The sequence below is a fragment of the Pseudorca crassidens genome, chromosome 12 (genome assembly GCF_039906515.1).
Source record: "Pseudorca crassidens isolate mPseCra1 chromosome 12, mPseCra1.hap1, whole genome shotgun sequence".
Classification (NCBI taxonomy): Eukaryota; Metazoa; Chordata; class Mammalia; order Artiodactyla; family Delphinidae; genus Pseudorca; species Pseudorca crassidens.
Window position 1 is genome coordinate 59,346,191 of NC_090307.1, and position 15,623 is coordinate 59,361,813.

Here is a 15,623-nt window from a genome sequence, read left to right on the forward strand (position 1 = left end):
ATTCATGATACCGTTAATTGTAAGAAATAACAAGATATGTAGCACTCTGCAAATTAAGAGGTAACTCAAATGTTGCAATTTTAATTTTCTATTTAGAGAACTCTTTTAGATTTATTTAGATATTCTGTGCATGCAAAAGAAAAGAGAAACAAAACATACTGGCCAAGATATTCAAAATAATTCTTTACAAGGTCAGAATCCAACTCTCTTGAATTGCATGCCGACTCAGTTACTGTGCTCTATGTTTTTACACAATACCATCTATATTTCTTCATGGGTGATGCACTATTTCTTAAGAGTGCTCCATTACTGTCTCCAAGATTTTCTTCCAACCAACTGACATCCCATCTCCAATTTTTGATGCGTGTGCCCCATCAACGAATTCTGTTGCCAGCTTTCTCTCTGCCATATGGCTGAGAGCAACGGTAAGACATTTCCCAATTTCAGAGATGTACAAATGTGAAAAAAAATAGGTTTGTTTTAGAAAGGATGAAATGTGGGGCTTGACTAAAACACACAGAAAGTCACTGTTGGAGAATGTAAACACTACATAGAAAATGACCAAAGAAGAGAGATCTACAAGGGAAAATAGTTTTTCTCTTTTTAGTTCAACGTCAAGATCAATATCACGGCCCAGCCCTAATTCAGCTTTTGTCACTCCCCAATCTGATCCCTTTCCTCCTCTTCTGAGTATTTCCCCTCTACTGATGTCTTCCGTGACACCAATTAGAGCTGGCAGGAAGGGAAGCAGCCCACCTGCACATCTTCTCTCAAAGATCCCATTCTTTCTTCTCAGGGAACCTGCAGTATTCTCTTCTCGGATCAGACAAAACCTCTAGAATCTGTCTAATCTGAGCTATGGACAGAGCAGCAAACTTGTTATGAAGAGGATGGTGCCCTTAAAAATAACAACTGCATACGTGAGTCCGATAATACTCAGTTTCAAATAAGTGGCCGTGCTTTTTAAGCCTTTTCAAATATTTTTTGTAGGGAAGCGTAAGTCACACACGGCCTCATTTTTTAATTCAATTCCATAAATATTTACTCAATACCCTAAGTGTTGAGACCCATACTGGTCTGGGGATCAAACTCCAAGGGAAATAATTTCCTCCAAACAACAAGCACTCGCTCAACGTAAGTGGAGAGCAAAACAAGCACACACGGCAGAGTAAACATCACATCTGTTTTCTAGATTTAATAGAAACCTTTCTGCTTTCTCTTTCTTTTTTTTAAGTTTATAAGGAAGGGTTAAAAGAACAGTGTATCAAAATGTCAACCACCTAAAAATTAAGTTGTCGGCTTTTTCTCTGTATTGCAAATTACCAAAGAATTAGGGGTTTGGTGCTAATAGAAGCTTACAACTCTAAAGTGTGCAATTTAACCAATCACTGTAAAGTCTAAAAACGCAGTACCGAAGACATTTCAACCAAGCAAGCTGCAGGTCTGGTACCTAATTTCAACTTCTCTATTTGTGCCATTCCTCCCTTTTTCTTTTTTCCTTCCCTTTGCTTTGGAAATGTGTTTTGGGACAGTGACATGGTTAAGTGAGAAGTGCTCAGAGGTCCCACATTCATAATACACTCATGTGAAAAACGGACAGTCATCCAACCAAGGAGGGGGAGAGAAGACCTCGGGCTGCGGCCGTTCTCGGGTCTTCTTTATGCTCACGTCACATTCAATTCTGGACTCAAAACACGAAATTTGCTTTACAGCTTCCGAATTTCAGACTTCCTTTTGCAACTGACTCATCACTAATTGGGGTGCAACGTGTCTGTGATCATCTCTGCACTAGAATTCTCACTTCAGAGAATTCTAAAATGCTAAATTATAAAATAATTTGCAAATAAAGCAAAAACTTAAACAGAAATCAATTACCCCAAATCACTGCAGATATCTTCTACACTTGTGAAACCTCTCGCTTCCCCCCCCCCATTTTTTCTAATTGCCAACTGCAAACACATCACTTAAAAATAAATCGGAAAGAACACTGCCTACCCAAAAGAGACTGTATCTTGACAGACAACACATACTTTTGAAAGCCAACACCAATAACCTAAACCGAGAATATAGCAAGATATTTGGGTACAAAGGAGAGTAAGAAATATACTGACGCTTTACATCAATATAGACTCGTTACTTAAATACAATTTTTAAGTAGCCCTTTAAACAATATTTTCCTCAGTAAGAAGAATATTCAATGATTTCTACTACTGCACACACAAAAAAACCTCTTCCCTGATCTATGAAATGCACTTTCCCATGCAGGCTTGCATCCACGTCTAATTCTCCAAACAATAACTTACTGCGCAGTCCAACTTGAGAAATGAGAGTCTCATTCATTTACCAGGCAAAGTTAAAGCCAGCAAGATGCTTCAGATGGTCTGGTTTTGCCTGCCCCACCCTTGTTTCCTTGGAGCCATTGTGATGTCACAACACCAGGCAGGGTAGTGACTTCACTGCTCCAGCCCCTGCTTCTGAGCACACAATTCTCTGAAGCCCCGGCAAATCAAATGACAGCAGAGCCCTCCAGGAGTGCCGGATGAATTCCCAAGAAACTAGCAGCTACGGAGCCTTTCGAAAGAGAGGGATGTTGCAGTGGCACCGTCAAAGATCTCTCTCCAAATGAAGTCGTGCCAAAGAGAAATCTGAGTCATGGTTTTCAATAGTAAGTCTATATTCCATAATAAAGCTGACATTTAGAGGAAGACTGTGGTTGGATACTTGGAAGAGGCGGGGGAGGAAAGATGACCAGGGTACTCGAGGACTTAAGAAATCTCTCTCCATTACAGTCAAATTCTCATGGAAAAGAAACATGTATTTATTTTTCAGCCTACTCTTGGAGTTCTATTTTACTGGAGAGGACTTGAATTCTAATTCGTGAATTTTAGGCTTTTTAAAAAAATCACTAACTTAAAAGATAAATATGTTTTACAACATGGAAGACAATACACTGGACAGCATATGCCTGTCCTAAACCAACAAACAGTAAATCCAGAAAGGATTCACAAAGTACTGACAATATCACATCTCCTGGGACATGAAGGGCTGCCCCTCTTCTACTTGAGTGGCCCCTGGATGCATCTGACCAACCGATGTTTCAAGACCAATGTCTAGATAAAATAGCATCTGATCAAGTAAAAAAAATCCCAGATCTATCTGAACACAATTCAAAGTTGGCCCAAGTCCAAGCACTGTGCAAGAAATGACACAAACTACTTTTAACCTAAGTTGCATTCGTGCAGAGGAAATGACTTAAAAATTAAATGTAGGGCTTCCCTGGTGGCGCAGTGGTTGAGAGTCCGCCTGCTGATGCAGGGGACACGGGCTCGTGCCCCGGTCCGGGAAGATCCCACATGCCGCGGAGCGCCTGGGCCCGTGAGCCATGGCCGCTGAGCCTGCGCGTCCAGAGCCTGTGCTCCACGACGGGAGAGGCCACAGCAGTGAGAGGCCCGCGTACAGCAAAAAAAGAAAAAAAAAAATTAAATGTAAACAGTTCCCTGTGATAGACCTTTGACCTCTATCTTCTCAATCCTTCACCTCAAAGGGGTTTACAAATTAAATTAAGTGTCTTCTCTTCTGCTTCTTGATAAATCATTCACAAAACATGTTCTGTGTTGCCAAAATTATTTGCCTAAAGTGTATTAGCTCCATAAACTGTATGCAGTAACTGGTGCATCTGGTATTTTGCTTTTCTAAACCACCAGAAAATCATAATGCAAATGAGACTATTTACTATTCAGCTATTTTATTTTCATCAATGCCTTCTGAAGTTAATAAAGTCACCCTTCTCAATGTAGAATTTATTTCCTCTCACAAGGACTTTGTTACTCCAATTAAAATTTTAAAAGTCTGCTACCAAAATTAACATGCATTTTTTTAAAACACTGTTTGAGCCACGATACAAATCAGCTCCCATTCCCCAGAGTTCACTCAAGCTTTGATGTGCTCTTTTTTCTTAATAGGGCTTTTCTGCTTAATTTTCTGTAATTGGTGCTGCGTTCAGGGCTCCCAGATCATAAATGGATGACCATAAATTATCATTTTTGTTTCCTTGAGACATTAAAAATCAGTGTAAAACTCAAAAAGAACGTTTTCAGCACTGGATTTGTTGACTCTACTGCTAGGAAAGTTAATGCTACCAGGAGAAACTCCAACGCACACCTGGCCGCCCCAGAGAGCCTAAAATGGGCCAAAAAAAAAAAAAAAGGACGGGCAGGATATCTGCAAAAGCAATTCCGCAAGCCTAATGTAAAAAATCTGAAACCCCAACTTAAACACGTAATGCAAGCGCCGCATCAGCAGGAGTGACTGACCCTCTCAGGATTTCTCAGGCCGGCCTCCACGCGTAATTAAAACCACATGTTCTCTTTATCTTTCTATTTGTTCTGCAACAATCTCTCCCTAACTTTAACCCTAGGCTGGAACTGGAGAAGAAACCCCTAGACAACTTTGTATCCGGAAATCTGAAAACCGAAAAGGAGAGAACGCTCCGGCGGCAAAGGACCACAGTGTCAATTTACTAGGTAACCACACCCACCGCATTGCAGAAGCCGTGAACTTGGCGGTTGCGGGGGGGGCGGCGGTGAGATGGCGGGGCGAGTTGGAGAGGGGACGGAAAAGGGGGAGGGAAAGGAGGGCGAGAGACGAGGGGAGACCCCAGAAAGCCGGCCCCCGCCCCAAGGAGCCGGGAAGCACCCGCCAGGAACTGGCTGAGACCCCGACTCCCGCGATTCCGAGCCCCGGCCCCCACCCCCCGGGCTCCCCGCCCCCAGCCGCCGCAGAGCCGCCCGCGCACACGCCTCCCGAGGTAGCGGAGCCTCGTGGGCGCCAGGTGAGCAGCGCCGCCCCTGGCCCCTCGGCCCCGCAGGTGCCCCAGCCCCGAACCAACCCTTTGAGACGCTGCCCCCTCCTCCCCGGCCGCCCGGCTGCAGCCCCCGCCGCCGTCCGGGGGCCGCCGCCCCACTTCGGGGAAGCGGACAAGTTACATAAAAGCGGCCAGCCGCTCCCGAGCGGGGATGCTTTGTGCGGGCACACCTTACCGGCCCCGCGCCGCGCCCGGCCGCGCCGAGCCTGCAGCCGCCGCGCCCAGGCCCCTCCGCCGGCCGGCCCCCGCCCCGGGCGGCGCCGCAATGTCGCCCCCGCGCCCCTCCCCCACCCTACCCCGAGGGGTAACTCAAAACATGGCGCCCGGGACGGTGGGGGGGTGGGGGGCGAGGAAACTGACAGAGCCGGGGCGTGGGGAGCCAGCCGCCCCTCTCGGCCATGGCTCGGAGGGAGGACCCCAGGCCGGAGGCCAGGGCTCAGGCTGCGCGCCGGCCCCGCGATGCTGCAGCGCGGCCGGCGGAGCGGGCACGTCCCCGGGCGCGATACGCGGCGCTCGGGCTCGGCCCGGCGGGGGTCCCCGCGGGGGTCCGGGCGGGGCGGGCGCCAGGCTCCCGCGGTTCGGGCGGACGAGCGGCGCCGGAGCCACGCGTCCGCCGGGCCGCCCCGCGCCCGCCCACGGCCCGCCGTGCGCACCTCGCGACCCCAAGCCCCCCTCGGATCCCCTAGCTCCGCAGGCAGAAAAGTTACCTGGCCTGGGCCGGGGGCCCGGGCGCGCCGCGGCGTAGGGACCGGGCTCGGGCGCGCGTCCTCTGGGCGCTGCGCGGAGGCTCGGGCGTGGGGAGGAAGCCGCAGACTCGGGCCGCTCGCCGCGCTCCCCGCCCCCTTTTGCAGGAGCCACGGAGGCTCCGCGGGCTGCGGCGGGGCACACGCCCAGGGACGGCGCCCGGCCAGGCTCGGCCGCGGGGGAGGGGGCGCCGCGGGACTTCAGGACCGTCGCGCCGCGGCTGCCTTCCCCATCGTGGCGCAGGGTCGCGCTCGGGGACGACGCCTCCAGACCGTTGCCAATCGCGTTAGCCTTTGGATTTCCACTGCGATTTCTGCCCGGCTCTCTATCCCTCCCAGGCACCCCCGGGAGAGTGGGGGGAGGGTTTTCTGACCTTCAGGTGAGTTATTTATTGGCTTAGGGACTGCAGGGTTTCCCCCCCCCCTTTTTGAAAGAAAAAAAGAAATCAAATTGGCGGCGTTTTGCACAGGGTGGGTGCCCCAGAAATACTAAATTAATGGAGAAGATCTGAATTGAAGGTTGAGGGAGGAGGTTTCCTGTCTTTGGGCAGCCCCCGCCTCCCCACTGTCTCCCCCTTCCCCACCCTAAACCTGCAGTTACAGGTGGTCTCCTGGGCTTCCCAGCCTAAAGAGAAGTCATTATTGATAACGCTTCCCACTGAAATGGAGGGCGGGGTGGTGCACAACGACTTGCGGGCAAAAGAAATTATTCCTGGTCTCTCACAGAATCTAAGCTCTAACCAAGTAACCAAGGCACCTTTATGAAAATGTTAAGGGCCTCTCCATTTACTCCTAGTCACCCTTCCAGGAGCTCCCGACTCATTTAGGGAGGGAAAAAAATGGATTTACAGAAGTATTGCATTTGCAATCCAGTGCCAAAGATGTGGTGCAGAGTTAAATGGCTGTGGCAGAGCTTCTGGACCTGCTCTGTCGGTGAGGCCCTGGGAGGTGGGAAGACTTGGCCTGTGTTTCCGGGACAGGGAAGATGGCAATAGGGAGTGGGGGGGCTTATAGCACAAGGAACTCTATACTCTATTCAATATCCTTTAATAAACCATAAAATGGAAATGAAAAAAAAAAGAAAGGGGAGGGGGCATTGTTCACATTTTTCAGGTTGTGTAAGAGAGAAGTTTGGAAAATTGTGGTTCCTATGTTTCTGTGGAGTTTATGGATCTGTATTCTGTAGATAGGCAGCTTTGAAAAATTTTTGAGGAAGAAAATGTGACTTAAGTCATGTTATAGGAAAACTATTCTGATAACACTGCAAAGACTAGAAAGGATGGGCAAATACCAGAAGCTGACAGGAGGTGACTATGGCATTGTTCCAAGTACCAGAGATAACACAGACCTAAACTGTCTTTCAAGTGACAGGTAAAGGGTCAGTTCAAATACTGGATGCATTTGTGGATGATGACCTGTGTTAATTTCCTATCGGGGGCCACAAGTGTTAGACATATATATATATATATATATATATATATATGTATCACATCTGTACATATATGCTGGTGTGTGTTGCATATAAGATCTATGAATAAAGAAAGGATTTATTTTCCTTTTTTGATATGCACACTAAAGCACTTTCCTTTTTTTTTATTTATGTAGGTTGTTTATTATAAAGGATCCATTGTTTTTATTAACTGCATAATGTTAGGAAGAAAATGCAAGGAATACTAGGATTAGGGACAGAAGTAAACCTGTAATACCAAGCTAAGCCTGATATCACATAAATCCAAAGTAATTCTCAAAATTGTTTTCATATCAATTTATAATTCTCTTTTACATGAAGCAATATGTTTCTCTTTTATTTTTTAAATTTATCTATTTTTTTCATTTTTTTAACATCTTTATTGGAGTATAATTGCTTTACAATGTTGTGTTAGTTTCTGCTGTATAACAAAGTGAATCAGCTATATGTGTACATATATCCCCATATCTCCTCCCTCTTGCATCTCCCTCCCACCCTCCCTATCCCACCCCTCTAGGTGGTCACAAAGCACTGAGCTGATCTCCCCGTAAAGCACTTTCCTTTAAAAGTGGAGTTGAACAAATTGTATTGTTTACAGTATACACCACATTGGCATTATCATTCGAGACAGAGATGGTTTCATATTCTCATTCATTTTATTGCTGTATTTTTTTAAATTGAAAGCGAACTGTTTTCTCCCTGACTCATGAATCTTAATCTTTCTAGTGATGGAAAAAATCAGCAATAGTGTATGAATGTCTATTTTCTTGGGAGAAAATGTTCAAATACTAAATATTATTTTTTTAAAGTTAGAAGTACCTAGCTATTTATCCTAATACTGCATAAATTCAAAATTTGGAGTAAAAACCATACTGCTTCACAGTTTAACAGTAAATGTGAGAAGCAGTTACTATGAAACCTTTTGGGTTTGACCAAGGCTCTCCGCTATTCTTTTTTTTTGTTTTTCCTAGCACACATATGGAGAAAAAGAAATGCCAAATGAAAATTCATGAGCAGCACAAAGCTAGCTCGTCAGTAACTTGCCTGCATCTCTGTAATAAACTCTCTTCCTTCTACCTTGTGAATATCCTGCCAAAGCCGCTGCTAGTCATCTGTCTCCCCACAGTGCCTCACTGGGTACATTGCAAGCAAGCATTGAACACTTTTGCTAAATGAATGAATGGACGTTGAATAATGAACTAAGTTGTCACTTGACTTTGAGGGTTCCATTTCCTCACATATAAAATAAAGGACTATTTCCAAAATTCCTTATGTTTCAAAAATACTAGGGTTCCATAAAATAAAAAGACATTAACACATATTAATACCTGCTGAGTAAAAGCAATAAGGGAAAACCTACACTTTAATGCTCATCAGGAAATAAAATAACGAGCTCTTCCACATGGAAAAGAGAAGGAAAGTAACAAAGGAGAAGACAAGGTGATGATACCATTATAGTTGGATCTGCTTTGTTTCATAAAAGACCAACGTCACCCTGCATCCCTCTCGCTATCAAAAATAAAGCCACTGTACCCCCAGAGAACTTTTTATTCTTCTCAGCGTGAGACCCCTCATGGTGCTGTTTCAGTGGGTTACAGAAAAGTAGTTCTTGGATCAAAGGAATGCCTTTCAGTCCCAGAGGGAGTGCAGATTTGGCCTGAGAACTCAATCAGATTCTAAATTTTCTGTGTTCACACAGGAAGTACCGAAATACTCCATGAAATGTGGGGAACGAGTCCATGACTCCAAGTCCAGGTCTCAGGATGCCCATTCTGGTCTCTACCACCATAACTAAGGCTTACCCTACAATAGGCTTCCTGAAATTGATCTACTGTAGGGAAGATACATCACTGAAGGCCAACAAGCCATCCAGAGAAAAGGGACACAACTAACTTTAGGTAAGATAAATGTGTAACTTCATCCCAAGCTGTAGAGACAAGATTCCCCACGAACCTCCATCCAACCACAAGCATCCACAGCATACCGACTCCTTGGTACTCACTGGTACCCTGCTACCTGATGAGCAACGATAACTCCAGGGCATTCCCTAGCGGTCCAATGATTAGGACTCCAGGTTTCCACCGCAGGGGGCACCGGTTTGATCCCTCGTTGGGGAACTAAGATGCCGCAAGCCGCATGGCGTGGCCAAAAAAGAAGAAGCAAAAGAAAAAAAAATGTTAACTGTGGCCTGACAGCCAAGGCAAGGGCAGCATTTGCCGGTTGTATTAGAGCCTCATCAACAAGATGTCAGGGTGTATTGTCAACCTCATCAACAAGACCCCAGGAAGAGATGATGGAGAATCTATCAAGTGATCCCATCAGAACGCTGCCCTCCAACACGAGGACTGGGAGAACACTGAGGCTTGACCAAACCCTACAGATGCAGCAGATCGAACAGGCATGCAGTCCTGTCGACAGTCTCAGACTACCCTTCATTAAAGCATGTGGTATTTAAAAAAATCTCCATATTCTTCAGTCCTTTAAGTTGACTGTTTCTCATAGTCAGTTGCCTTAGTAAAATGTTAACAACAGGGCTTCCCTGGTGGCACAGTGGTTGAGAGTCCGCCTGCCGATGCAGGGGACATGGGTTCATGCCCCGGTCCGGGAAGATCCCACATGCCGCGGAGCGGCTGGGCCCGTGAGCCATGGCTGCTGAGCCTGCGCGTCCGGAGCCTATGCTCCGCAACGGGGGAGGCCACAACAATGAGAGGCCTGCGTACAGCAAAAAAAAAAAAAAAAAAATGTTAACAACACTTGCAGTAGCTAGTTGAGACTTATTCTATGCTCAGGATAATGTCAGGCACCTGAATTGCATATCAAGTCCTTGAAATGAGGACACACAGTCTTTAGCCACGGCATTACCAGGGACCATAAATAAGGGAAACACAGGGATGAATGCATAATTCAAAAGCAACAAGCTTATTCTTCTGAAATAAAAATTCATTTGAGAGTTTCCAGGTTCTAAGAATAGTGTCAAGTTAACAGCTCATCAAAGCTTCCAGATGCTTCCTTCATTCCAAGTTTGTATACATCATTTCAGGGGTCTGCATACATGCAGAGCACAGATGCAAAATGAAAATTTAAAATGCCAATAAGTACAAATGCACCACAAAATATACAAAAACATGTACATATGAGAGGAAGTACATATGATGTACTTCCCCCTGCTAGTACATCATTAAAAAATCGTTCCCCACAAGATTCAGAGCTCTTTTCTACCTTTTTTGTTAAGATATGGAACAGATTCAATGCCTTCAAAAAATCAAAACATAATCTTAATGGAAAATAAAATGATTTATATGCAAATCAAAACTACAGTGAGGTATCGCCTCACACTGGTCAGAACAGCCATCATCAAAAAGTCTACAAACAATAAATGCTGGAGAGGGTGTGGAGAAAAGGGAACCCTCCTAAAGTGTTGGCGGGAGTGTACAACCACTATGGAGAACAGTATGGAGGTTCCCTAAGAAACTAAAAATAGAACTACCATGTGATCCAGCAGTCCCACTCCTGAGCATATATCCAGAGAAAACCATAATCTGAAAGGATACATGCACCCCAGTGTTCACTGCACTGTTTACAATAGCCAAGACAGGGAAGCAACCTAAATGTCCATCAACAGAGGAATGGATAAAGAAGATGTGGTGTGTGTGTGTGTGTGTGTGTGTGTATATATATATATATATATATATATATATATATATATATATATATATATATATATAATGGAATATTACTCAGCCATAAAAAAGAATGAAATAATGCCATTTGAAGCAACATGGATGGACCTAGAGATTGTCATACTAAGTGAAGTAGGTCAGACAGAGAAAGACAAATCTCATATGATATCACATATATGGAATCTAAAAAAAAATGATACAAATGAACTTATTTACAAAGCAGAAGTAGACCCGTGCACATAGAAAACAAATGTATGGTTATCACAGAGGAAATGACAGGGGGAGGGATAAATTAGGAGTTTGGGACTAACATATACACACTACTTTATATAAAATAGATGATCAAGAAGGACTTACTGTACAGTGCAGGGAACTCTACTCAATATTCTGTAATAACCTATAGGGGAAAAGAATCTGAAAAAGAATGGATATATGTATATATATAACTGAATCACTTAGCTGCACACCTGAAACTAACACAACATTGTAAATCAACTATACTCCAATATAAAATTAAATTAGAAAAATAAAAAATCATTCCTATTCATCAAAATTCCATATTTGCCTCCTTCCTGTCTTTGTACTCTTGTAAATATATTAGTCAAAAAGATGGGACTAATATATATCATGTAAGTTTCATTGCATTAAAATATACCCTTATTAAATAATTTTTTACTTTCTCCATTTGTAGTAAATTTTAGAAATCTCAGCCCTTTTAAATAGAATAATTTCTGGTGAATTCCCTAGTGGTGCAGTGGTTAGGACTTCTTGCTCTCACTGCCAAGGGCCTAGGTTCGATCCCTGGTCAGGGAACTAAGATCCCTCCTGCCGCGCGACGCGGCCAAAAAATAAAAATAAATAAATAGAATAATTTCTAACAATACAATTTTAAGGGTTATTCTAATCCTCAGTCCTTTATAAAGTTTAAACGCTGAATAACTATCCTCTTCCCCTTAAGTAAAAATAAAGAATATTTTATATTTGGGCATTTTGTATATAGTGGCAAAATATAAGTAATGGAAGTTGGTAACCTGTAATATTAGGAAATTCAACTCCCAAGCGATTCACCATCTGAGACCATATTGATACCCCACACAGATGCTCACTACTGTATGATGCCAAGACAGTTAACATTTTAATCACTTCCCCCGAAAAGACATAAAATGAATGGCAGCGAGCCCCTCAGTCTCCTGTAAAGTTGTAAAGAATCCTAACTAGCTATTGCATCCGAACAGCAATCAGCAAGAATGAACCGAGGAAGAAAAAAATGGTCATAAGACACATGCAGATGTCTGGTTTATTAACTTGTTGACTCTGTCTCCAGATTTATGTTCTCCTCTTTAGGCAAACACGCCATAGTTAACTTTGTAAACTGAAGAAACATGCAGCTATGACTACTCCAAGAAAAACGTCAGCTTTGCTGCTCACTTTGATTCCTGTTGTCCAGGACTTTTATTTGCTATGTCCAGTGTCTCCCTGTGCATGCATACTTAGCAGTGTGGGTACAACCTGAAAATAGTCCACAGCTTCCAGAATGTTCCGGGAATCAATGAAAACATCATTAGACTATCTTTGCCCCTAGAAATAAATTTGGTGCTTAATAGGTCAAAGCCATCTTAAAGAAAGCTTCTGCTATTGACTCTCTCCTGTTCAAAATGTTTATCAGGCACTTGTCAGAACATCAAAAAAAGGGCTTATTTGCAAATGATAGAAATCTGAGAAGGGCGCCAGAGTTTCTCAATCCAGGTGGTTTGTGAAGAGTTTAAGTTTTATACTTGCGTGTCAACAATAATCTTGGAAAGCAGTAAAAGCACCACTTACATCAGAATCCCTCGGAGTACTTGTTAATAATGTTGATTCCTGGGTCCAGCCCCTGGAATAAGCAAACCAGAACCTCTGGGGTGGGATCCAGAGAGCAGGCACTTTTAACAAGCTCCCCAGGTGATTCAAAATCACACTTGGTTTTGAGAACCATTGATCTAGGTGAGCAGGGTACAGCAATAATGACACAGGTCAAAAAGTTGGTGTATTGTTCACACCAATGTTTCACAAAAGGTGGGACAGAGAAAAGTGAGAAGACAGCCTCATTCAGCCACGTAGGTGCGCGGAACTGTAGGAAGCCTACACTATGGCAGTCAGCACACGTTTTGCCAGAAGAGTTACTGTTTGGATCCTGTCGTCGTATGCATCAATTTGCAACAGCAGTTCATTTGCAGTAAGTACAGTAATAAATAACAATGAAAGATTGTTCTGTACCCAGTTCCAGCAATAATTGGATTTGACGCCCATTTATCCAAGGTTGCAATAACACTACAACTCTGACCTTAATTTCCAAGTACACAAAACATCTTGAAAAAGTTGCCAAGAAATGTCTCATTAAAATGGTAAATGGAAAACTAATTGTTGGCAGTTTGAGTTAAGTTTGAGATTTGACTTTCCCAAACCCAGCAAATGGAAACCTTAAGTTATTCATACCTTTTGCTATAACATACATATACAGACAGGCATACCCTGTGCTGATTAGTGAAAGCTAGTGAACCAAATTAAAGAAATCGACCAGAGGCTACATCTTTCTACCCTTAAGCACAACGTGAGGGATTTTATTTGGGAAAAGCAAGATCATTAATCCCATTAGTATGTTGTTACTTTATAAGTCTTGTATTTTTCATATCATTTGTAAGGTTAGTTTGGTTTTATAGTTGATGAGAACTACAGCATGATGAATTTAAATCTAGTTTTACATCTGTATATATTTAAGTAACAAAAATAATATAAGGTAATATGGGAGGCATCAGAAATATTTTCTTTCATTAAAGCGATGTTAAAGAATGAGATTCCAGCTCAATAAAAGATAATACTAATATGGACCCGCTGTCTTATGAGCAGTGGGCTCTCCAGCTAGAAGGATCAAGGAGACACCATGTGACATCTGTCAATAATGCCCCAGAAGAGATTCCTCTTACAGATGGGCAACTGGGCAAGAGCATATTTAAAGTCCTGTCCATCCCTGAGATCAAATTGTTTTCCAAGTGTTTGCCACCCAGGAACCAGGGCTTGCCCACTATTTTTCATTGTTTAGGTAGCAACTCAAATCTTGACTTCATTAAGATATACTGAGATATATATAAACACATACGTGTGTGCGTGTATACATATTATGGAATAGCCTACAAAACTTCTCCATTATAGGTTGAGATTAATCTGCCATTGGTTCATTACTTTTTCTCCATGAATCTGAAGATAATTTCCATGACCAGTTCCCTTCCTACATGACCTCCACTTGTCCCATCCTTGCTCATCAGACTTTTATCTCTGAGTTAGGTTTTATTGCGTTGCATCCAGCGGGTGGGCACCATATTGTTTGAGTCAAGGTCTAAAGATTCTAAACAGGAAGCCATTATATTTCTAAGCCCTTTTCTGACATGTTCCCAGGTGTTCCAACGCCCATCCCCAAACTATTCCACTCTTTAACAAAATCAAGCAGGCACACACTTGCCATACCACATACGTGTTCAAGAATGCCATTATGGCTTGATGAACAGAGGACTGAATGATGTCTTAAAACTGTTGTGTGGCCTTGAACAAATTTCAGCTTCTCTTTTTATTTTTTTGGCTGTATCATGGGGCATGTGGGATCTTAGTTCACTGAACAGGGATCGAACCCGTGACCCCTGCAGTGGGAGTGTGGAGTCCTAACCACTGAGCTGCCAGGGAATCCCCATATTTAAGCTTCTCTTGATATCAATATCCATTAGAAATATTCCTTCCATTTTCTATCTTATTAGAATAGAGCCGTGGTTCTCAACCATGGCGGTGCATCAGAAGAATCACGTAGGGGAGATTTTAAAAAATAGCAACTGAAGTTCATTATCATGGTGGCGTGATGAATACATGTGGGCTTATTATTCTAATTCTCTGTACTCTGTGTACATTTGAAATATTTCATAATAAAAAGTTTAAATTTAAAAATATTTTAAAAAATAACTGATGCTTGAGATCTCCCCGAAACCAATTAGATCAGAACCTCTGAAGAATGAAGGGCAGGCATCAATATTAACATTCCCCAAGTGGTTTTTAAGGGTAGGCAGAGTTGAGAAACAAGAGCAAGAGAAGACTGAAGCATAAAATTAAGTGAATATTAAGAATTCCTCAAAAGAAGGACGCCATAAAAATAAAAATTCATAGAGGTTTATATCTGTTTATACCTTCAAGCAGAAGCCACTGGATTAAACATGCATGTACCTATCTGTCCTCTGTGAAGCTAGTTGCTTCTTGAACACATCTTCAGTTTCCTTAGCAGTGCCTGCCATCAGATTTGTTGATACTCACACTCTTTAGGGGAAACTTATTACTGTAGCTGGCTGCCCGTTTCATAGTAACGTGTCAATAAAATGCTGGCATATTTAACAACAGGCATAAAGAACTCATAACAGTAAATACCATGACTAGAATTTCAACAACTCTTCAAACACCCCAAAGGAAAAAAAACATCATTCAGTTTTATTCCAAGTTCCTCTGTGAAGTAGAGAAAATACACTTACACACTCATAAGTATCTTAGGTGGTGGATGATAGAAGATTCCAGCATGTAATCAGAGGGGTCTAGTAGGGAATCACGTCTGAATAAATATAATCTTAACATTTTATGAACTGGAGCTAGTGATTTCCCCCAGGGGTGTTCAGGCATTGGGCTTCAACATCATGGTGCCTAGCCCAGGGATCACTATTTTTACTAAGAGCCAAAATTTACGGAGCATTTACCTTGTGCAGGGAACTGTTTTACGAGCTAGTCTATGAGAATACCTTGTTTCACCATCATGAGAAGCTTATGAGATAGATCCTATGATTGCCCTTATTTGACAGAAGGGG

At 43.0% G+C, this 15,623-nt stretch overlaps 1 protein-coding gene across 3 annotated transcripts in view; it reads right to left on the reverse strand.

Annotated features, from left to right (window-relative positions):
* Nucleotides 1–15,623, reverse strand: part of EPB41L3 (erythrocyte membrane protein band 4.1 like 3) — a 210,676-nt gene that overhangs the window by 126,930 nt on the left and 68,123 nt on the right. The window contains exon 1 of one of the 3 annotated variants that reach the window (XM_067699636.1): nucleotides 5,572–5,706. The exons of 1 other annotated variant lie outside the window; for it this stretch is intronic. The gene's annotated coding sequence lies outside the window, so the exon portion shown is untranslated. Of the gene's footprint in view, nucleotides 1–5,039; nucleotides 5,105–5,571; nucleotides 5,707–15,623 lie in introns of those variants that run through there. One more of the 3 variants, XM_067699633.1, reaches the window with a different exon arrangement.